The sequence below is a fragment of the Herpailurus yagouaroundi genome, unplaced genomic scaffold (genome assembly GCF_014898765.1).
Source record: "Herpailurus yagouaroundi ecotype Mexico unplaced genomic scaffold, PumYag 197, whole genome shotgun sequence".
Taxonomy (NCBI): domain Eukaryota; kingdom Metazoa; phylum Chordata; class Mammalia; order Carnivora; family Felidae; genus Herpailurus; species Herpailurus yagouaroundi.
This window is the reverse complement of record NW_024412428.1, coordinates 23,420,346-23,445,679: the sequence shown is the minus strand read 5'-3', so window position 1 is coordinate 23,445,679 and position 25,334 is coordinate 23,420,346.

The following is a 25,334-nucleotide window of genomic DNA, read 5'->3' as shown; positions in this document are numbered from 1 at the left end:
GACAAAACTATTGTAAGTTCTGATTGCTTGGGCTAAATTTTACACTTGACGGAGTGGCAATGGTATACCCTCCAGAGAGTCGAAGAATTGCCCTTTGTTCTACCAGCAAGAAGGGTGGAGAAATGGTCCAGGGAGTAAGGATTTGGTCTTGAGGCTGGGGGAGGAGTTTTTGATGGAGTGAGCTCTTCTGTGTGGTTTTCCTTTCTCGATCTTCTGGCCTTTTCCTCACTCATAGCATCTTCCTTTTAGAAGGACGCTGTAGCTCTTTTCCGGCTTGTGTATAGTGAAAAGACTAGCGTATCCCCTGCTTACAGTAGAAGTAGAGGCTGTGGACTGGGCTTTCCCAGCCAAGCAGGTCTGAATTTGGAGTGAAGGAAAGGGAGGCATGGTGTGCATGGCATAAGTGAGTTCTCTTCTGGGTCTTAGATATAGATGATATTTTTCTTGACTTGTCTTTTGCTTGTCCCTACCCAAGGCAGTTTCAGGGTTGCAAGATGCAAGTTTCTAGACCAAGATCAGATTGAAATTCTGGGTAAAAGAACTGAAAAACCATTTGATCTGGTTCTGGTTAGACTTTGGGCCAGAGGAGTACCCAATTAGACCATAGAGCATTCAAATAGGGCCTTGCTTCAAACCCCAAGACAGGATTAAAGACTATTTATTTGTCAGGAATGTGCCCAGTATTTACCTCCGTCCTGAAGCTGTGGCTGAAGTAGCCAGGTGGTTAAGGCTCAGGGTTTTTTGATCTTAACCACATCTCTTTCTCCTGAGTACCAAGCAGTCCTTGATAACTTCTGTATGGAGTCATCCCAATAAGTAAATAACCTAATTAATGAAATTCATGCATGAAATATGTTAAATACTGAAGGAAGACATGACTTTATTTCATAGCCAAGGACTGGGCCCATTATAAGGACTTGTTTGTATATTTTTGAGATTAATGCTATGTCCTGGGATTGCAAATTAAGTTGGTATGACTTGGCATTTGTAAATTTTACTGTGAACCTAATTCATTCACTCTTTTCTGATGGAGTTTTGTTGTATTTATACAATCATATCACTCAGTGCCCATTGTGAAATTATCAGTTTTCTGGAAATTCAGCAGTTTGTAACTAAGTTTAAAACATCACTTATGGGGGTGCCTAGGTGGCTTAGTCAGTTGACTCTTGATTTTGACTCAGGTCATGATTCCAGGGTCATGGTGTCAAGCACCGATTGGGCTCTGTGTTGAGCACAGAGCCTGCTTAAGATTCATTCTCTCTTTCTCTCTCTCTCTCTCTGTCCCTCTCTCACTCCTGAACACTCTCTCTCTTAAAAAAAATACAAATCATTTTTCAAGCTAATTAAACATTTTCCTCTTTCCCTCCCTTTAATGTTTTTTTGTATATTGACTATAATTAATTGAGTTAAGTGAAACCTCAAATTTATGAAGTCCATAACACAATTCAGAAGTGCAACAGGGAGATATTATTTAAGAATAGATACAGAACTTGGGGCGCCTGGGTGGCTCAGTTGGTTAAGCGTCCGACTTCGGCTCAGGTCATGATCTCACGGTCTGTGAGTTCGAGCCCCGCGTCGAGCTCTGTGCTGACAGCTCAGAGCCTGGAGCCTGTTTCAGATTCTGTGTCTCCCTCTCTCTCTGACCCTCCCCCATTCATGCTCTGTCTCTCTCTGTCTCAAAAATAAATAAAACGTTAAAAAATTAAAAAAAAGAATAGATACAGAACTCAAAAAGTTTGGAATCTAAATACTATGAGAAATAAGTTCAGATATGGGGATAGTTTAAGCATCATTAATAGGAACTTATGGATAGGGAACAAAAGTTGGCTTCTGACTGAAGTCCCAGGAATGATTTCTATTTTTAAATGTCTTACACTAGTTGCTAAAATATTGTTTGAACACCTCTTATTTGGAGCTAATTATTTTGGAAGGGCATATTCTATCACTCATGGCTGTGTTGTAGAACGTGATGTGTAAGGGGACAGAATGTTAACCTACGAATCTTACACTTTTTAATGGCATCTAGTATTTGTATCATGTTTTACAATGTACTACTTTCATTCCCTTACCTCATTTAGTCCACACAACCATGCTGCAGATGAGGTATTCCATCCCTTTTGTAAAAATGGGGAAGCAACTAAAGCTGAGAGGTTAAGTGGAAAAGCAAAGGTCACAGCAAACAAGTTTGACATTGAGAGCTTTAGCCCCGGTCTTCCCCTCTACAGTCTGTGCTAGCCCTACCATCTTCTGCTAATATTTTAATTAGCGTAGCAGACACTCATTGACCTTCGTGTCAAATACAGGAAATCCACACTTTGCACGATAGCACAAAACTATAAAAATGCTCGTGCAAGCTGAAAGCATGCAATGAAAAAATGAACAATGTTGCATGACTTTTACATTTTTGTTAAAGTTCTCATTTAAATCATTAGACGTGAAAAATGAAATTCCTTTTTTTTTTTTTTTAAGTATCAAGAGCAATTTGAATAGCACTTGCTTTCTTGTTGCATAACCTATAATACAGAATGAGCATTTCCTCTATGCCTTGGCCAGTGGCTGTACTCGTCTCTAGGTTTCGATCAGCCTGAAACATTTGTCTTTCCTCTTTTGATGCTGGAAAATATCTGAGTTCCCTTAATCTTAAGGTTTTTACCAGTGTCGCTTTCTCTATGGCATCTTCATCCTTTTCATTACAATCTTTCTTCATTTATGTCAGTAAGTTTGCTTTCAGTAAGTTCCTTCCACTGCGTATCTAGAGTTTCTGACCCATCCACTGTACCATTAAAGTGTCCAAGATCAGCTATTGCCTCCATATCTCCACTTACATTCGATTTGAATTTCACATCCTGAGTTAGAACTTTGCAATCCTTTGCTGTGCTTTCACCTTTCTTGTTCAAGTCCCTGATTTGTGTATCTGACTTTATACAATGCCGTGTAGGTCCATCTCTGGACGAAGAGGCAACACAACTGTACATTTGCCGCTAATGCAGGAAATGAGTAATGGATGCACAGGGACCCATCACTCAAAAAAAGGTGAAAGATACAACATATTAGTCACTAGTCGTGATGCACATTTCTTTACCTTGTGATTTGCAGACTGAAGAGTCGGCAGTGAAATGTGTACATTATGCAGTTCCGTATGGTTAATATACTGTGGTGAATGAAATTTGAATAGTTTTTAGGGGACTGGTGATACTCGACTACACTGTGGAATCTGACATTTGTGTTTATCAGTACAGTGCAAAGGGAAGGATGCTTTCATTTGGGCCTATGATAGTCTGGTGACCACTAGCTGAAATCAGAGTGCTAAATGGATGGGAATTTAGACAGAGAAGGAGAAATTTTACTGAACAGGGAGGAGAGTTAGAGCTGCAGGGAGAGGCAAGAGAGGTGATGCCTTGGTTTAGGTCAAGGGTGTGACCCAAGTTTACAGAAAGAAGGGCAGAGTGGTAGGTGACTACAGGCTGACTTCACAGTATTGTCTTACACAAAATGCCACAGTTATTAGAAAATATAGTTTTTGGAACTGGAGAAAACACATTAGAGCTGTGTTCTTGGGGTGCCTGGGTGGTTCAGTCAGTCAAGTATCTGACTTTGGCTCAGGTCATGGTCTCTCATCCATGGGTTCGAGCCCCATGTTGGGCTCTGTGCTGACAGCTCAGAGACAGGAACCTGGTTTGTATTGTTTCTCCCTCTCTCTCTGCACATACCTTGCTCATGATCTGTCTCAAAAAATTAAATAAAAAGTTAAAAAAAAAAGAATTGTATCCTTAAAAATAAGTAAATAAATAAATGCGTATGTTAGTTACAAAAGGAACACGTACTTATAAAATATTTGAATATTATGGAAGGGAAGAAAGCAAAAATGTCAAATTTCTTTTATACATGAATCCTTTTTCTCAGGAGGTGATAAATTCTAGTAGTAAAATTGCATTTCAGTGGCCGTTCTTACTTTGAATCTTCTGTATCATTTGAATTAGTTTAATGCCAGCTATGATATTACATGACACTTACCACAATTACATATGTGCAAATTAGGAAGAATGATATTTAGTTGAACCTTAAAATGGATTTATGTTTATATTTTTTAGATGTTTATTTTTGAGAGAGAACATGAGTGGGGGAGGGGCAGAGAGAGAGGGAGGGAGAGAGACAGATTCCAACGCAGGCTCCAGGCTCTGAGATGTCACCACAGAGCCTGATGCGGGGCTGGAACCCACAAGCAGAGAGATCATGTCTTGAGCTAAAGTCAGATGCTCAACTGAGTGAGTCACCCAGCCACCCCTCAAATGGATTTTTAAGATACTTTTTCTATGAAGAAATGATGAATTTATTGCACTTAGAAAAGATAAGCCTTGTTTCTATTGCTGTACTCAGTGGGTATCAGTGGTGAGTCATTAGAAAATAAAATAAATAAAAAAGACCCTTTCCAAGAACCAAATGTTCTAGTTTACCAGTGAAAAGATAGATTTCAGAGTACTTTCTTTTGGGATGAACATCTGAACTGAAAATCTCATTCATACTGACCTTGAAATATTAAAAAAAAAAAAAAGAATATATTTTAGCTGAGATATTGTATAAGCCTCCTATTTACCAGAAAAATAATGTGGTCATCTTAAAGGTAAATTTTTTTCTTTTAAAATTACACACGTTGAAATATGTAAGAATGTTTTGATATTAGCTACATGTGAGAGTACCTCTTGTGCCCCTTAAATGTAAAATGATTGCACACATATCTAGTCCTGAGCTTGAGACCTAAACCTGTAACTTTGTATTTTATAGCTTCTGTGCCCCTCCTTAAAGTTACTCCTAAAAACAGAAGCATTGTTTTGAATTTTTGGCTTTATTCTCTTTTCTTTGGAGTTTAACACAAGTATTTGAGTTGTAAGTCCTACATAATTTCTTTTTGCACATTTTTGAAATGTTTATCAACTTTATGCTTTAAAGTGTTTCTCATTTTTTTGTCTTAACATTTCGCTAATTTAACCATGATAGTCTTCGCGATGTTAAATTCTCCATTTATACTGTATAGTATGCCACTATAGGAATATTCTATAATCCATCTATCATTTCTTCTGGAAGGAGACATTTGAATTGTTTCCTATTTTTAAACTGCTTTAAGGATTTTTTGCATGTGTTTTCTGGTGTTGATGTACCAATATGTTCCTGAGATTTACTCCAAGCAGAGAAATTGCTGGATCAGAGAGGATGTGCAACTCCTCATTTTACTTAGGTAGTCCTGCCTTTGTTTTTTCAAAGGGATTATATGAATTTCCTTCCCAGTGGCTATGCATTGAATTTCCCCTTTCTCCACACCTTGAAAGTTGGGTATGGAATTATATTTCATTGTGGAATTAATATACATTTGACATTTGGCCTGTTTGTCTTGGCCGCCTTTTTTTTTTATTTTTTATTTTTTTTTAAATTTTTTTTCAATGTTTTATTTATTTTTGAGACAGAGACAGAGCATGAACGGGGGAGGGGCAGAGAGAGAGAGGGAGACACAGAATCCGAAACAGGTTCCAGGCTCTGAGCCATCAGCCCAGAGCCCGACGCGGGGCTCGAACTCACAGACCGCGAGATCGTGACCTGGCTGAAGTCGGACGCTTAACCGACTGCGCCACCCAGGCGCCCCTTGGCCTTCTTTAAACACCTAGGGGTTCCATCCTGTATGGCATTTATGTCGTCGTTGTCTTTAGTGACAGCAAATTCAGAGAAGTTGATGGAGACAGATAATGAGAGATGATACACATAAGGTCACAGTTTCTCAGTAAGATATCGTGTGTCATTTTGTCTGCTATGAATGAAAAGGTAAGGAGGCCTCAAGGAGGCTGGCAAAGGTTTTGATTAACTGGGAGACTTTGGGAGACCAAAGACCGTGTTAAATTTTTCTTCATCAGGCCTCATTTATTCATTAAACATTAAATTTTTGCTGTTGTTGAAAACACCCAAATTTAGTTATTGGAAAAGGAACAAGCAAATAAGACCCAGTCCCGGTTCCAAAGAAGCCTAGTGAGAAAGTGAAATGTGTAAATATAGAATTATGCAATGAGAAGCTTGCTCTGCTCAAGGGTCTACTCAGCACAGCAGGAGCACAGGAAGGAGTAATTGCCTCTGAGTGAATGAACAAGAAAGGCCTCACAGTGACAGATAAGTAGGAACAATTATCAGAGGGCATCATGCTTAGAGTGCTCTCAGCTCCTTATTTCTGAGGGACAGGCCAGGAGGGATAATGTAGGAAAGAAAGGTGTGACAAAGTCGGTTTTCTACATTAAGGATCTAGGAACTTATCTTTTAAACAATGTAGTGGCATCAGAAGTTTTGTTTGTTTTAAAGTTTTTGTGTGTGTTTTTTAACGAGGCTATTTTTAGAGACATTTTAAATTCACACCGAAATTGAACAGTACAGACAGTTCCCATTTACCCCCTGCCTCCACACATGCATCAGAAGTTTTTGAACAGAGTATGGTGATTCCAGTGCTCAAAAAACTAGTTAAGGATGCTACAAGAGCTGAGAGTAGGAAGAGGCTGGTAGGAAAAGAAGTTAGGGGGCTGAATTTGGGGGTAGCATGAATGAGATCTGCTAACCAAGTGAGGGATGAGGAAGATTGATCACTTCCTGCTTCCAGGGAAATGGAATTTACCTCGGTTCAGTGTGCAAGAGGAAGAAAAAATTGGGTGTGTTATGTACAGAGAAGAATTAAAGGCTAAGTTTGGGGCAGTTTGCTTGTTTATTTATTTTTAATGTTTATGTATTTATTTTTGAGAGAGAGCGAGTGAGTAGGAGAGGGGCAGAGGGAGAGGGAGAGACAATCCCAAGCAGGCCCTGTGCTGTCAGCAGAGAGCCTGATTTAGGGCTCAATCCCACAAACCCATGAAATCATGACCTGAGCCAAAAACAAGAGTTGGATGCAAAACTGACTAGAGCCACCCAGGTGCTCCTGCCACAGTTTTTCTCATTTTCTATAATGTTCAAAGGAAGTTGAATAAAGCTAACCTAACAGTAAATAATGAAATCTCAATCTTACTGTCTCATGCCATGATGAACCAGGTTTTATTTACCTAACTCTAGAGACTGTTTTGTCTGTCATATGTTAATAAAATAAAAAAAAAATATTGCTTTTATAGAATAAAATATCTCTGGGCACCTGGGTGGATCAGTCAGGCTTGGGCTCAGGTCATGATCTCACTGCTTGTGAGTTCGAGCCCCACATCAGGCTCTGTGCTGACAGCTCAGAGCCTGGAGCCTGCTTTGGATTCTGTTTCCCTCTCCCTCTGCCCTTTTCTCACTCGTTCTCGTTCTCTCTCTCTCTCTCTCCCAAAAATAAATATTAAACAAAATTAAAATCTGTATGACAGTGGTCATCATATACACTCTCCAAAATCACTAGTCAAGGGAAGTAAATGATACTGAAAATATTCTGACCTCAAATATAATTACTATTGGGTTAATGACTTTTCATGGATGCATGTGCTTGTATCTTTATAATCCTTTTCTGATCAAAATTCATTTTAGTTAAGATTCTCTAAAGTTAGTAAAGAATTTGATGACAATTTTCTGAAGTAAAATATGGCACATTAGGATAAGGAGGACTATAGATACATTATTAAATAGAAAAGCTGGAAAGGTATCTTTGACAACATAATTCTTAATAAAGGAAAATGTGAGAAACTATTCTGAGATTAAAATCACAAAGCACAATCTCATGCTTAACTTGAAATAATAGTAAAAGAATTCAGGGAAGAATAGCATTTACTAAAAGGTGGTCTACACTTCTCTGCCTAATCTCTATAGTAATAATACCCCAAACATAGTCTACACTCCTCAAAAGATAAAATGTGCTCAGCCTGGCTTTATTTTCAAGTGAATGTTGCTGTTACAAGCTAGATGTTAGCTGAGGTTATTCTGTCTTTTAAATATAACTAAAATGGGCTTTAGTTCCTTTCTCAAGTCCTGTGGGGTATTTTGTGCCAGTTTCATGATTTCTGCAGATTATGATGCTTTATCTGCATTTCTGATTATGCAGATATGTCTGTTTCTAAATTTTCTGATTATGTCTATTTCTAAAGTCCTTCCTACTCCTACAATTGTTCTCTCTTCTCTATGTCACACCAGCCCTGAAACAGCACAGATGTTTTTCTTAAAGGGATTAGTTCTTCCCGCAAAATCCCACTGATGCGTTTGTAGATGTACCAAACTTTATTGATGTTTTGTGGTTAATATCATAACTATACATAACAACCTTATATTGAATATTAGACATCCCTGTTTTGGCTCTCCTGCCACCAGTGATTGCTCGCTCTTAATTTCTGAGGGCCCCAGATTCCTGAAATTTTGCTTGATGCTCTCTGCTCAAGACTGTATTCATCTATATCTACCCTACTTTAGTACTTTGTTCTCTTTTCTAGTGGCAGTGGCGAGTTAGGGTTTTTCCCAAGAATTGCCATTTCCTTTGTATTTGATTAGGTCGAGTAATTTAGCTTCTTTCCTTTTTCTACTCCAAGGTATTTTGGCAGATCCAAAAACCCATTTATGTGCTAGGTAAATGAAGGGCTCTCCTACTCACAGTCTCCGTTTTTGGCCATACAGCTCTGGTGGCCTCAAATTCCACTATGTCCTTTCTCCCATCCCTACCAGTTGAAGGAAGGAGGCACTAGAAACATTTATTTTCCTTAGATAGAAATTATGCCACATCTCTTAAAGAGGTGGCATTCCACTTGAATTTCATTGTACTTTGTATTTGTTTAAGGGATGGGGGGAGCCCATGTCCCTCAGACAGATGGTCATTTGAAGGAACCAAGGTCAAAATCTATACTGACCAGAGGGTGTCTAGGTTAGATTATAAGGCCTGTAATATGTTCACATTCAAAACTGTTCCTACCAATTATACAAATGTCATTTTCTCGTTTACTCAAAAAGGCAAGAGTGTAGTCACAAGTTGGGCATAGCCAATAAAAACAATGACTCTCAAGTGCCCCAAATAATGAGAGCCTTCTGTAAGAATATACTTTTTTTTTTACATTTGCTTTTTTTCCCCTTTTAAATGTCCTATGGGGATATATTTACATACTATAAAACTCATGCATTCAAGTGTACACAAGGTAAGAAACACAGATCTAAATAAGGCTTTGAAATGACTCGTTTCATTTCTCCAGAACTTCCATTTTTTTGATTTAATAAGCAAAGCAATTGATGCATAGTCATATTGAAAATATAGGACAGACCCACATATGCCACTATAGCATTTTTACAATAATAGTTACGTTGAGATACAATTCATAAACCATAAAGTTCACCTTTTGAAAGCATATAATTTAGTCTGTTTCAATATGTTTACTGTTCAGTCATCAGCACTTTTTAATTTTTGAACATTTTCTTTGCCACTAAAAGAAACACCATAACCATTAGTAGGCATGTTACATTCCCCGTGTGCCATTTCTTCTGGTGGCTGTTGATCTACTTTTGGTCTCTATGAATTTACATATCCTGGATATTTCATACAAATAGACTCATATAAGGCCTTTTGTGACTGGCTTCTTTTTACTTGGGGGGATGTTTTCAAGACTGATCCATGTTGTAGCCTGTGTCAGTATTTTACTCCTTTTTATTGCTAAATAAGATTGCATTGTATGTATATACTACATTTTGTTTATCCAGTCATCAGTTGATTAACGCTTGGGTTGCTTCCACCTTTTGGCTATTACAAATAGTGCTGCTGCGAACATTATTGTACACATTTTTGTAGGGACAGATGTTTTCAATTCTATTGGGTATATACCTAACAGTAGAATTGCTGGGTCATATGGTAACTCTATGTTTAACTTTTTGAGGAACTGCCATACTGTTTTTGTTTTTGTTTTTTCAGTGGATACATCATTTTATATTCCTTCCAGCTGTGTGTGAAAGTTCTAATTTCTCTACTTCCACACCAAAACTTACTACTGTCATCTGAGTGGATGTTAAATGGTGCTTTACTGTGCTTTTTACTTGCATTTCTCTAATGATGTTCAGCTTCTTTTTATGTTCTTATTAGCTGTTTTTTAAATCTTCCTTGGAGAAATGACTGTACACAAACTATGTGCACTTTTGAATTGAGTTATCTTTTTATTGAGTTGTAAGAGTTTTCGTATATTCCGATGTAGAACTATATACATCTAGTATCTATTGTTCTATATATAGATGGTATCGATGTTAGATTCATGTCCCCTATCAAATATGATATGCAAAACTTTTCTCCCATCATGAGTTGTCTTTTTACTTGCTTGAAGGTTGTCCTTTGTGGCACAAAATTTTGTAATTTTATTTACAAAATTTATTTATATTTATGTTTTGCTGCTGGTACTTTGGGGATCATATTGAAGAATTCATTGCTTAATACAAAGTCATAGAGATTTATGCCTGTGTTTCTCAGAGTTTTATAGTATTAGCCTTTATTTTTAGGTTTTTGACAGTTTTTAGCTGATTTCTTCATATGATAGGAGGTTGGAGATCCAACTTCATTATTTTGCATGTGGCTATCTAGTTATTTCAGCATCATTTATTGAAAAGACTATTCTTCCCCCATTCACTTGTCTTAGCATTCTGGTAAAAAGTGACTTAACCATAAATATGAGGTTTTACTTCTAGATTCTTCTGTCACACAGATCTGTATATCCCTATGCCAATACCACACTGCCCATTGTCTTTATTACTGTAGATTTGAAATAGGTTTTGCAACTGGAAATTGTCAATCTTTCAACTTTATTCTTTTTTTTTTTAATTAAAAATTTTTTAATGTTTATTTTTGAGAGAGAGACAGAGACAGAGCATGAGCAGGGGTGGAGGGGACGCAGAATCTGAGGCAGGCTCCAGGCTCTGAGCTGTCAGCACAAAGCCTGAGATGCGGGCCTTGAGCTCAGGGACTGCGAGATCATGACCTGAGCCACAGTTGGACGCTTAACCAACTGAGGCACCCAGGTGCCCCTTCAACTTTATCTTCCTTTTTAAAGACTGTTTTGGCTCTTTTGGATCCCAGAATTGTTCTTTATATTTCAGGATCATCTTGTAATCTTGGCAAAGATGTTAGCTGGGCTTTGGACAACTCTTATATTGAATCTGTAGATCATTTTGGAGAGTGTTGCCAGGTTAACATTGTCTTTAAGAACATGAAATTGATTTACATTTATTTAGGTCTTCTTTAATTTTCTTTCAGAAATTTTTTTTCAGAGTGTAGGCTTTGTGCTTATTTCTTAAACTTAGTTCTAATTATTCTTTTTGATGCCATTATGATTTTTTTAAATTTCATTTTCAGGTTAATTGCAAGCATATAGAAATAACATTGATTTTTGTGTATTGATCTTGTATCCTGCAACTTTGCTTGGATTCTTTTTTTTTTTTTTCTCATTCATAAGGGATTCCTTTCATTAGGATTTTCTGTAGATCACATCTTCTGAGAATGGAGATTTGTTTTTCATTTCCCACATATGTATGTATGTATGTACTTATTTCTTTATTTGTTGTTTTCCCTAATTGTCATAGTTAGATCCGCCAGTACAAGGTAGAACAGAAATGGCCAAGGCAGACATCCTTGTTTTGTTCCTGGTCTTGGGGAAAAGTATGAAATGTTTGACCTGATGGTTACATTAGGTATAGGTTTTTGGTAGGTTTTATCACATTGAGGAAGTTTCCTGCTATGTCTAGTTTATTGAGGTGTTTTTCTGTTGTTGTTGTGAAAGGTTGTTGAATTTTGTCCAGTGATTTTTTTTTTGTACCTATTGAGAAGATCATGTGTTTTGTATTTGTTAAGAAGTTTTACAGTAATTGATTTTTGGATGTTAAGACAACTTTGCTTTCCCGAGATAAATTCCACATGGTCATGGTGTATAGTCCTTTTTATGAGTTCTTACCTGTAACAGATTTTGGATTATAGGTGTCTTGGTTTTTTTGTTTGGTTTTTATCAATACTTGCTTTTTAAGTGGGGTTCAGAGTTAAGGAGGATAATGAAAGTTTATGTGCAGCCGTTAAGATGTTAAATCCTACCTCTTGTGCCCAGTTTACTCACACACTCATAACAATTTACTGTGAATCTGCTATCCATACTTCTCTTCTGAGTTTGGGGAACATAGCAGTGAATAATGGAAGATCTCTCCTCTCACTGAGCTTAATAAACAGCATAGTATAAAATAAAACAGTTAAAGAAATGAATATAAACAAATAAGTTACATCAGAGTATAATAAGTGATTAAGAGATAAAGCATGGTAAAGGAAAAAAGTGAAGAAGTTGGAAGGACCTTAGATAGGGTCATTAAGGAAATCTTACTGTGAGGGGTACGTAGTGGAGACCTGAATGAAGTGAAGGCATGAGTCATATGGACATTTGGGGGTAGAGTTCTCCAGACAGAAGAAATAGTAGGTGCAAAATCTGAGGCAAAGGCATGCTTGATGTGTTTGAGGAATAAAAAGAGGCTCATAGAGCTGGAGTGGAGTCATCACTTAGGATTATGTTCTGCTGCACACAGCTGAAAACGACATTGACAGTGGCTTAGTCAAATAGTAGTTTTAGGTGCATATCGTGTAAAAGAGATTAACATGGAAGCTGTATGTTACCATCAGGAACCCAGACTCTTTTGAGACTTTCTCTGCTCCATTCTTAATAGAAAGCTTTAAAGCACATGTTTGTGATTTTGAGATGACTGCTCCACTCCTTTTCCCATTTAGCTTTCAGGCAGAAAGAAAGTGAAAGATAAAGATAGAAAGGCCACATGCCAACTGAATCAATTCCTTAAATGGTTTTATTTTTCATTCTGGAAAACTACCAGCAATTTCTGTTTATTGCCCGCAACCAAATCACATGAACACGCCTAGAAGCAAAGAAGGATATGTATGGCCATGTGACCAGTGAAGTGATTTAGCTGGGAAAATTACCTCTCTCCCTAACACTGGGACACAGATTACATAAATTAGTTGTTCAGTTCCTGTTACCTGCCTCAAATGTCTTACTCTCACTCTCCTCACACTAGTTCCTCCTGAGGCATTTCCTATAATCACCTGAAGGAAAAGAAAAAAAAAAAATCTGACCTGAGATTCAAACATGGGTGAACTCACGTCTTCTTGCAAGGCAGTAACATAGTGCTCCCACATTACAGCCCAACACAGGGGTTGCCTAAAAGGAAAGTGAAGGAAATCCTCCCAATAGGTGGAGGTGAGAGCAGTACATTGATTTTTATGCTTGAGGTGGAAGAAACAGCGGCCCATGACACACTTACTCTTGAACTCATAGGTGGCGGGGAATGAAATAGTTGATGGTGTCTGGGAGGTTGTGGACTTCCATGGACACATTACTCGGAGGAAGCTTTATCCACAGGTTGGACTCATGGGAGTGGGCAGCAAATTTAGATCTTTGTAGCTCAAGTTTATGCTCACCAAACAGAACCCACTGTAAACAAGATTCTGAACAACTCTTAGAACTGGATGATTCATCCTATGGATATCTACTGGTTTGTCCTCAGCCTTCCCAGTGCTTGTGCAGGGGACCCATGAATGGAATGCCATGGCAGGGTTGGAAGCTATGCATTTAATCACAGAATGGGCCTTGTAGTGTCTGATTTTGGTGGCTAGTACTTATGGTACTAGGTTGAATCAAAGTGGTGACAGTGGACATCCTTGTCTTATTCCTGACCTTAGGGGAAATACTCCCTGTTTTTCCCTATTGAAGTTGATGTTAGCTATGGGTTTTTCATCTATGTCCTTTATTATGTTCAGGAATGTTGCCTCTAAGCCTATCTTGTTGAGGGGTTTTTTTTGGTGGTTTGTTTGTTTTTGGTTTGGTTTTTTTATCATGAATGGCTGTTGTACTTTGTCAAATGCTTTTTCTGTTTATCGAAATGATCATATGGTTCTTATACTTATTGATGGCACCACAAGAATAAATCCCACTTGGTCGTGGTGAATGATTTTTTTAATGTATTGTCAAATTCAGGTTGCTAGTATTTTGTTGAGAATTTTTGAATATATGTTTATCAGGAATATTGGTCTGTAGTTCTCTTTTTTACTGATATCTTTACCTGGTTTTGGTATCAGGGTAATGCTGGTAGCATAGAATGAATTTGGAAGGTTTTTCTTCCTTTTCTATTTTTTGGAATAGTTTGAATAAACCCGGTATTAACTCTTACTTAAATGTTTGGTAGAATTCACCTGTGAAGCCATATGGTCCTGGACGTTTGTTTACTGGGAGTTTTTTGATTACTGATTGAATTTCTTTGCTAGTTATCAGTGTCTTCAAGTTTTCTATTTATTCCTGTTTCAATTTTGGTAGTTTATGTGTTTTTAGGAATTTATCCATTTCTTCCAAGGGTCTGATTTTTTGGCACATAGTTCTTTGTCATATTCTCTTACAATTATTTGCATTTTTGTGGTGTTGTTTCTGATTTCTCCGTTCTCATTTGTGATTTTGTTTGAGTCCTCTCTCTCTCTCTCTCTCTCTCTCTCTCTCTCTCTCTCTCTTTTGATAAGTCTAGCTAGAAGTTTGTCAATTTTATTAATTTTTTTTCAAAGAACCAGCTCCTGGTTTCACTGATTTTTTTTTTAGTTTATATATCATTTATTTCTGCTCTTATCTTTGTTATTTTTCTAGCTTCTTTAGGTGTAAGGTTGTTTATTTGAGATTGTTCTTGCTCCTTGAGATAGGCCTATATTGCTATAAACTTCCCTCTTACAACTGCTGTTGCCTTGTCCTAAGGTTTTGAACCATTGTATTTTCATTGGTTTCCATACACTTTTTTTATTGCTTCTCTCATTTTCTGGATGACTCATTCATTGCTTAGTAGCATGTTGTTCAACCTCCATGTTTTTGTGGTCTTTCCAGATTTTTTCTTGTGAATGACCTCTGGTTTCATAGCATTGTGGTCAGAAAAGCTGCATAGTATGCCTTTGATTTTCTTGAATTTATTGAGGTTTCTTTTGTGAACTAATATGTGATCTATTCTGGAGGATGTTCCATATGTACTTGAAAAGAATGCGTATTCTGCTGTTTTAAGATGGAATGTTCTGAATATGTGTGTTAAATCCATCTGGTCCAGTGTCATTCAAAGCCATTCTTCCCTTTTTGATTTTCTGTTTAGATGATCTGTCTATTGATGTAACTGGGAGGTGTTAAAGTCCCCTAATATTATTGTATTATTGTTGATTAGTTCTTCTGTTATGAACTGCTTTGTGTATTTGAGTGCTCTTATGTTGGGTGCATAAATATTTACAATTGTTATATCTTCTTGTTGGACTGTCCCCTTTATTATTATATAGTGTCCTTTGTCTCTTGTTACAATCTTTGTTTTAAAGTGTATTTTGACCAATAGGAGTATTACTACTCTAGCATTTTTTTGACCTCCGTTTGCATGATAATTGTTTCTCTATCTTCTGACTTTCCATCTGCAGATGTCTTTACATCTAAAATGAGTTAGGGCTCCTGGGTGGCTCAGTCAATTAGGCAGGCATCCGACTCTCGATTTCAGCTCAGGTCATGATCTCAGGGTTATGAGATGGAGCTCCATGTCAGGCTCCATACTGGGTGTGGGGCTGCTTTAAGATTCTCTCTCTCTCCTTCTAACTCTCCACCTCTCCCACTGCCCCCAGCTCATGTGCTCTTTTTCTCTCTCTTACTCTAAAAAAATAAATAAATAAAAATAAAATGAGTTTCTTGTAGCCAGCCTGTAGATGTGTCTTTTTTTTTTTTTTTAAATCCATTCTGTCCCCCTGTGTCTTTCATCTGGAGCATTTAGTCCATTTATAGTCAAAGTACTTATTGATAGCTATGTATTTAGTGTCATTTTATTTGTTCAGTGGTTTTTTCTGAAGATATTCTCAGATCCTCATCTTTCTCTGTCTCATGTTTTGCTGATTTTCTTAATGATGTATTTGGATTTCTTTCCCTGTACTCTTTGCATATTTATTAGTGGTTTTTGATATATGGTTACTATTAGGTTTGTATATAACATCAGCATATAGCAGTCTGTATTAAGTTAATAATTATTTAACCTTGAACCCATTCTTTTTCTCATCTCTTCACCACATTTTAGGTATATGTTATTATATTTTATAACTTGTTTGTGAGTTCCTTGACTGATTTTTTACATAAATAGTTATTTTTACTGCTTTTGTGTATTTTACTTTTCATACTCTCATTTTTGGTCTTTCTTCCACACCTAAAGAGTTCCTTTTAATATTTCTGGCAGGGCTGGTTTAGTAGTCATGAATTCCTTAACTTTTTTTTGGGAAACTTTTGATCTCCGCTTTACTTCTGAATGGTAACCTTGTTGGGTAGAGTATTCTTGGCCACAGATGTTTCCCATTCAGCACTTTGAATTTATCATGCCACTCCCTTCTGGCTTGCAAAGTTGGTTGAAAAATTTCCTGCTGGCCTAATGGGTTTTCCCTTCTCAGTTACTGACTACTTTTGTCTTGCAGCTTTTAATTTTTTTATCTTTATCGCTATATTTTGCCAATTTAATTGCAATATATCTTTGAAAAAAATTTTTTAACATTTTTTTTGAGAGACAGTGCACGCAAGCAGGGGATTGGCAGAGAGAGGGAGACACAGAGTCTGAAGCAATCTCCAGCCTCTGCACTGCCAGGCTAACAGCAGTGAGCCTGACGTAGGGTCTGAACCCACAAACCATGAGATCATGACCTGAGCCTAAGTTGGATGCTTAACTGACTTAGCCACGCAGGTGCCCCATAATTGCAATATATCTTGGTGTGGGTCTGCTTTTGTTGGTTTTGTTGAGGGTTCTCTGTGTCTCATACATCTGGATATCTGTTTTCTTTCTCTCAGATTAGGGAAGTTTTCAGCTATTATTTCTTCAAATAAGTTTTCTGCTCCCTCTTCTTCTGGGACTCCTAAAATACAAATATTGTTCTGTTTGATGGGGTTACTCAGTCCTCTAAGTCTTTTCTCGTTTTACATAATTCTTTTTTTCTTTTGTTCAGCTTTCCACTACTCTCTTATGGTCACTAATTCATTCCTCTGCTTCTTCCATCCTGCTGTTCATTCCATCAAGTGTGTTTCTCATTTTGTTTTTTGAACCCTTTATCTCTGCTATGTTATTTCTTCAACTTTTTTTTTTTTTTTGGGACAGAGAGAGACAGAGCATGAACGGGGGAGGGGCAGAGAGAGAGGGAGACACAGAATCGGAAACAAGCTCCAGGCTTCGAGCCATCAGCCCAGAGCCTGACGCGGGGCTCGAACTCACGGACCGTGAGATCGTGACCTGGCTGAAGTCGGACGCTTAACCGACTGCGTCACCCAGGCGCCCCACTGCTGTTATTTCTTATCTCTGTCTAAGGGTCTCTCTGATGTCTTCTACTCTTTTCTCAAGTCCAGTGAGTATCCTTATTTAAAATCTATAGCATGTTAGTTATATCTGTTGTGCTTAGATATCTGGCTGTTGATGTGTCTTCTTCTTTTGAATTGGGATCAATTTCTCTGTCTCATTTTGTCTGCTTCTCTGTGTCTGTTTCTGTGTTTGAAGTCAGCCAGGTCTTCTGCTCTTGAAAGTAGTAATTTTATGAAGAGGAGGTCCTAGAGTGCCCTGAAGTGCAGTATCCCCTGATATTGAACCTGGCAGTTCAGGAGAGTATCCTATATGTGTTGCTTATGCTCTGCTATTTTATATGAATCACTTTTACTTTCACTGCAGTTGTCTGCACTGACTCTCTACCTGTTGTGGGCTTTGCTTGCTCTCTGTGATATTAGTTGGTTCCAGGCAGGGCAGCTTTGAGGAGGTGTGTCTGCCAGGGAACTTGGGAGCATGGAGGCAGTGTTGGCAAAATTTGTGCTGGACCACTAGTACTATGGCAGATCCCCCCAAATGCTGCAGTGGCTGAGGGCTCTCTATGGTGGCTGTGGGCCTGAGGCTGGGTGTGGCACGAGTGCAACTTCAGCAAAATTTGCTCTGAGCCCAGGGCTAAGGCTAGCAGGTTCGGAGTGGGAAAGTCCTCAGGAGAACTCACGGGCATGGCATGGTACTAGGAGATTAGGTAGTAAGTATCTGTGTAGCCCTACTGCCCACAGATGGCCATGAATTTATTCTGGGGCAGGGGATGATAATGGTACCTACCAGCTCCCTCATTTTGGGAAAAGTTCCCCAACATGCTCTGAAATCCGTTTGAACAGATCTGTGTCCCATTTGCCTTCCTACCTTGGCATTATGTAAATTTCCATTTTTATCTTGCCTCTCTGTAAGCAGCTGTATTTTTAAGGGTGGTGACCCAGCTATCACTGGCCCTCCCAGCTTGCCCAGTGCTGAGTCAGATGACTTTTAAAGATCCAGGCTCCAAGTCCCACTGGTTATACACACTCAGGGAATTTAGCCCCTCTGGTTTTTAAAGCCAAATAACAGGATTTTTCTCCCTCCCTACACCACCTCTCATATACTTATCTGTATGCACAGCTCCCTCCCTCCTAAAGGCAACCTTCTTCCCCCTCTGACTTTCCTAACCTTTCAGATGCAGCTTCTTGTCTACATTTAGTAGTGGAATTTTTTCCTGCAACTCTTCGATTCACTCTCTGGTTTGTTTACTTGGATGAGAATGATATATAATTGTAAATGTGGAATGGCATAAACTCAGGGTCCTCCTCCTCCTCCTCCATCATCTTTCCAAGCTCCTCATTGATGTCACACATTCTGAATCTTTGTGTTGCTTATCTCCCTCCTCTGACCTATGATTGTTTTATAGGACATGCCCTTCTACTTCTTAGTTGACACAACTTTCAAAATAGTATCTCTATTGTGTAGTATACATTTTAACTGATGTACTTTCATTAGGAAGCAAGTTGTAACTTGTATGGTAGAAACAGGCCCTATCCACTGACAGCTCTCAGATATGAAAGTAGGGATATTTAATATCTGTTGTCTTCAGTTGCTTGTCTTTGTCAGATGTGAGGATAATAAATTTTCTTAATAGACTTCTATGGATATTTTTGTTTCCTTGCCAATCAGAGGTCCAGATTCACAACTTTTCCACAGTAAAACCAACTAGGAACAGGTTTCTGCTAACTAGACAACCTGTGAACATCTGTTTCCAGCACATTACCTCCAATGAGAAGTTTATGTATAAGAAGAGTGACATTATTTATGTGAAACACAGACATGAAATGGCTGCAATGGCAGCTGCTTCCATTACTCTTCCAATGAGTGCCAAACAGAGTAACAGGGTGCTTAATTTACTACCATCTCATGTCTAGGTAGAGTCAAAGGTGAGGGAAATCTAAACTCACAACACTGGATCTATCAGAAGTAGGGTCAAGAAAACCAAAGGATAAATAGATGGGCAGAGAAATCAGTCATGATCCTTTTCTAGCTAGACTGCATTATAAGCAAGGCAAGGAATCACTCAGAAGTAAATGTGAAAAGTCAAGGTCACTGGTAAGGGATGGGGCGGGGTAAGGGATGATTCTATTATTTGGCTAAATAATAGAATCTTATGGTATCTCACAAAATAAGGCTCTCTATCCTCTTGGCCCTGGGGCTGAAAATAGCTTATTCAACAGGTGTAAAGGCAAGTGTGTTTACCTAATGGTAAGAAGGCAAAGCTTAAATCCCAGTTTTGCCCGTCACAGTGTTTTTTGTTTGTTTGTTTTTTGTGCTTCTGTTAATGCTAATATGCTCATTCTCAGATCTTGGTTGTAGTATACAGAATAATGGCCTCCCAAAGATATCCACATCCTAATCCCTGAAACTTGTGAATATGTGATGTTACAATACATAGAAAAAGGGACTTTGCAGATATAATCAAGTTAAGGATCTTGAAATGAGGGGATCATCTTTGATTATCTAGGTGGGCCCATTGTAATCACAAGAGTTCTCAGAGAGACACTAGGTAAGAGTCCAGGAAGGAAATAGGTCATGGTAGCAAGCATCAAAGTGAGAGAGAAATTTGAATATGTTAGCTTGCTGACTTTGAAAATGAAGACCCTAAAGAATGCTTGTAGGTGGCCTCTAGAATCTGGGGGAACAAAAACAAAAAGGTTTGACCTTAGAACCAGAAGGAATATAGTTCTGCTGACACCTGAATTTTAGCCCAGTGAGATGAATTTCTAATGTTTGGCCCCCAGAATTTTAGATAATAAATTTGTGATGTTTTAAGCCACCAAACTGTGGTAATTTGTTTCAGCAGCAATAAGAAATTACAACGGCCAGCGTTTATTTACTAATGCTAGAGTTTGTCATTTTCTTTCTACGGTTTCCACAAGATAGAGAACCAAGGCATAGTTCAGCCAAATGGATGGATGGATGGATGGATGGATAAATAGAATTTCTTACTAGAAGGTGTCTCCTTTTGCAATATGATGAATTCTAATTTTTAGAATTAGTCTGAACATTAAGAAATGTTCAGGTAAAAGAAGGTTCCTTTTATCTCTTTGCTTGTGTTAAAACTATTTCTATGAAGTTAGCAGTCAGCTTTCGCTTATTTGAGCTAAAACTGAGCTCTTCTCAGTTTTTTTGGGAGTCAAAGTTTTCATAAATGCAGAAAACAGTCCTTGCACAAATTAAAAAACAAAAATCTTGTGCTAAAGTTCCTAAGAGCCCCAAAGTCCATAATCATAAGGATCAGGGTAAGGTTCAGAAGATTGTTTAATCTTCTTGCCAAAAAGTCCACGACTAAGAGGTCTGCTGGAAGGAAATACCCTTCTCTTTTCTTCTCCGAGAGGTGGGATTTTTGTATTCCTTCTGTCAAAAGTTTATCCACTGTTTTTGTCCCTGCTCTGTTCTGTTGCTATCCTTTGAGAAATAGGAAAGAGGTAGCAGAACGTCTGTGCCTCTATCCACTTTCATTGAGGACAAGTACTACATTATTGATCTTTGTGTTTTCAGTACTGGCAAAGAAGAGAAACTAAATAAATACATGTTGAACAGCATCCACAATTGCACTTTTGTAAATGTCCTTCATGCCCAGAAGTCTTATAAATCCTCAGAGCTTCTTGCTAAAATCTAAATAGTCTTTTGAAAGATGAATTTGTACCTCTTATCTGATAACCACTTGAAAGAAATTAATTGCTCATTAAGGTCAAGGCCAATTGGGATAATATGTTAATATTTATTAAATGCCTTCTGCATCCCACATGCTTGATGTATATTATCTCATGTAAACCTCACAACAACTCTACGTGGAATCATTCTTTGCATTTTATAAAGAAATGAAGCCCGCAGGCATACATCTAATAGAGAGGACTTTGCTCTTCCTGCTTCTCTACACTGAAGGGAAGGGGTCATTTTGAGGAGTGAGGTATGACATGTATATCTGCCTTTCCCCTTGGACGTGAAAAAGTAGGTCAAGTAAGAATAACAGTTCTATATGAAAGTTTCCTTGGGATTTGGCATTATCACAAGACCGGCATTTTACTAGGATTATGAGTAACATCTAAACTGAACCTGAACACGGTAATGCTTTTGGTTGCAAAGCCAGCTGAGCTTTTGACTCTGGCTTCTTCCTGGCTAATGCTTTGAACATAGCTATTTCAAAGGATATTTCTTATTATCTTTGATTCTTTTATAGAAGAAAAAGAATGTTCAATGTATTCTTATCTCATAATATTCTACTTACCGGAATCAGAGTTTCTGGACCTGTGGAACATCTTAGTAAAATTGGTAGCTCTGATTTATCTTGTCTGTGTCTTGTTTTTTTCCCTTCTTTACTTTAATGCCTTAGTGTTTGGAAGTGTTCCCCAAACTTAGCAAAAGTGTGAGTGGGTAATTCATCTGTTGTTTCTAATATTTTTCTTTAGACTATTTTAATTTTGTATTTCAGGAGATCTATGATTTTACATCTAGAAAGGTTTGATCAACCCTCTGACTTAGGGAGAAGGATAATTAACTTTTTCCAAGTTAAAAAGAGCTTCAGAGGCTCAATTTGTTAAGCATTCAACTTCAGCTGAGTTCATGATCTTGTGGTTTGTGGGCTCAAGCCTGCACTGATGGTGCAGAGCCTGCTTGGGATTCTCTTTCTCCCCTCTCTTTGCCCCTCCCCCACTTATGTGCATGCTCTGTCTCTCAAAATAAATAAATAAACTTAAAAAAAGGAAAATTCCCATTAATAAATATCGGCCCATTTGAATTGTTTTGTCAGGAAGTCTGAAATTGCAATTGATGTCACTCAGCATAAATACCTAGTTTGAAATTTGCCGTTTAAAAATGGTTTGATACCTTGTCAGTATTTTTATCAGAAATAGAAAATGTATGGGAAAAAACATCACTTGTAATAGTGTCATAATTATTAAGAAGAGAGAACATCAGCAAGGTAGAATAAATAGGGAGTTCCAGCCTTCATCCCTCACAAAAATACTAATTTAACAACTATTCACACATGAAAACTCCTTTATGAGCGCTCTGGAATCCAGATGAGAGATGATAACACCCCCGTGGGGGGCACAGAAATAACTTTACAAAACACTGACAGGGTAAAATGAACAGTTTCACTTTACCTGCAGCATTCCTCCCCTAAACCAACATAGCATAGTGCTGAAAGAGATCCCCTTAGCCATAAATCCTCCTGTGTAGAAAAAAGAGATATAAAGTGAATACTTGACTTCCTTAGCCTTTGGGGGCACTGCCTGAGAGACTGCTTCTGTCCATCCTCATCCAGAACCCTGAGGGAGTTGACACAGATCCCTGAGGGGTAGCTAAGAACAAAGGAAGGGGGAGGGGACTCTCAACAACCTGTTTGCAGATTAATAGCTGGCCCCAGGTCCTGGTAGCAGGTTTGTCTCTAGCCTCTAGCACCAGCCCTGCACACCTGAGAACTACAGCAGCAGGTCTTCTGGCCTGAGGACCATGGAAGCAGGCTGCCCGTGACACCACCAGCTGGTCCATGGAGAATCTTGGGCCAGGCTGAATTGTGAAAGCCGACCTGCAGAGACTGGAAGAGGTGACTGTTTCCTCAAATGTTCGGACACATAACACAAGGCTGCAAGGATCGTGAAGAATCAGGAAAACATAACACAATCAAAGGAAGAAAAGTAAAGCTCCAGCAATGACCCAAAAGAAAAATGAAGATCTGCAAACTGCCTAATTACTCAAAATAATGGTTTTAAACTCAAGGGAACAGAAATAAACAACTAAACCAAATCATGAAAATAATCTATGAATAAAGTGAGAAGTTCAACAAAGAGTTAAAAATGAGAAAAAAACTGAATTTTGGAGCTGAAGAATCCAATGACTGAAAAAAAAAAATAGAACTTCAATAGCAGACCTGATCAAGCACAGGAAAAAAAATCAGTAAATGCAAAGATAGGTTATTTGAAAATACCTGGCTAGAGGAACAAAAAGGGAAAATGAAAAAGAGTGAACAAAGATGGATCCCAAAGATACTTAATAGGTTTAAAAAGTCTATACTGAGACATTATAATGATCAAAAGTCAGAGATTTTGAAAGTAACAACAACAAAAAGCTATTCATTGTATACAAGGGAATTTCCATAAGACTATCCAGGAGTTGCTCAGCAGAAACTCTGTAGGCAAGAGAAGATGGGGATGATACATATAAAGTGCTGGGGGGTGGTGGGAACCTGTCAGCTAAGGAAGCTATAGATGGCAAAACTATCCTTTAATAATAGATAAACTACCCTGGTTTTTGTTTATCTGGGCAAGACCATCACCTCTACGAAAAATGCTACAGGGAGTTCTTCAAGTTGAAAGGATGTTAAATAGCAACACAAAAACATATGAAAGTATAAATCTCTCTGGAAAAAATAAATATATAGATAAATATAGAATAACATAGTACTGATATAGTGATGCATAAATCACTATTAACCCTAGTATAAAAATAGGAAGAAAAATATTAAGAATTAACTATAACCACAAAAAATGGTTAATGGATGCACAATATAAACAAATTCTAAAATCAATAACAATGTAAAATAAGCGAAGGTGTAGATTTTTGTATGTGGTTGCAATTAAATTGTTACCAGCTTAAAATAGACTGTGATAAGTTTTATGTAAGTGTCATGGTAACCACAAAGGAAAAACCTATAGTAGCTACAAAAAAGATACAAAGGAACTAAAATATGTCACTATGAAAAAATCATCAAATCATTAAGACAGCAAGAAAGGAAATGGGGAAGAACGAGCTACAAAGCAGACAGAAAACAGTTAACAAAATGACAATCGTAAGTTCTTCTCAGTAATTACTTGAAGTGTAAATGAATTAACCTCACTGATGAAAGATCCAGAGTGGTTGAATAAACAAGATTCAACTCCATGCTGTTTACTAGAGAATCTAGATTTAAGGACACAGATAGGCTGAAAGTGAAGAATGGCAAAAGATATTCTTTGCAAATGGTAACCAAAAGAGAGCAGGGCATTTGTATTTATTTCAGACAAAATAAATTATAAGTCAAAAACTGTCACAGATAAACAAGGTCATTACATAATAAAGGGTAAATTCAACAGGAAAGCATAGCAATGATGTATGTGTCCAACGTCAGAACACCTAATTACGTATAACAAACATTGACAGAACTTAAGTGGAAAATAGACAGCAATACAATAATGGTGGGAGACTTCAATACCCCTCTTTCAATAATGGATAAATCATCAAGATAGAAAATAAATCAGTGATGAAAAAGTAGACTTAAGCAGTGCTACAGACCAAATAGACATAACAGACATACACAGATGATTCTACCTAAAGAGCAGCGGAATACATTCTTCTCAGGTGCACGTGAAACATTCTCAAGGATAGAACACATGCTAGGTCATAAACAAGCCTTAACAAATTTAAGAAGATTTAAAACATATTCCAAGTATCTTTTCTGACCATAGTGGAATGAAACTAGAAATTATTAATAAAAGGAAAATGGAAAAATTCACCAATAATGGAAATTAATTACTTAACACTTGGAAAATGAATAGATCAAAAAAGAAATCAAATGAATGAAAAAAATTCAAGAGAAATTAGAAGATGTTAATATAAATGAAAATGAAAACACACTAAAGCTTATGGTATACAATAAAAGCAGTACTAAGAGGGAAGTTCACAGCAATAACTGCCTATGGTAAAAAAAAAAAAAAGCAACAACAACCCAAATTTAGACCTCAAGGAAATAGAAAAGAACAAACTAACTTCACAATTAGAAGAGAAATAATAAAAATTATTCCAGAACTACAGATCAAAACCACAATGTGATATCACCTCTGTCAGAATGGCTAAAATCAACAACACAAGAAACAACAAGTGTTGGTGAAGATGTGGAGAAAGAGAAACCCTCTTGCACTGTTGGTGGGAATGCAAATGGGTGCAGCCACTGTGGAAAACAGTATAGAACTTAAAAAATAGGACTACCCTATGATCTAGCAATTACA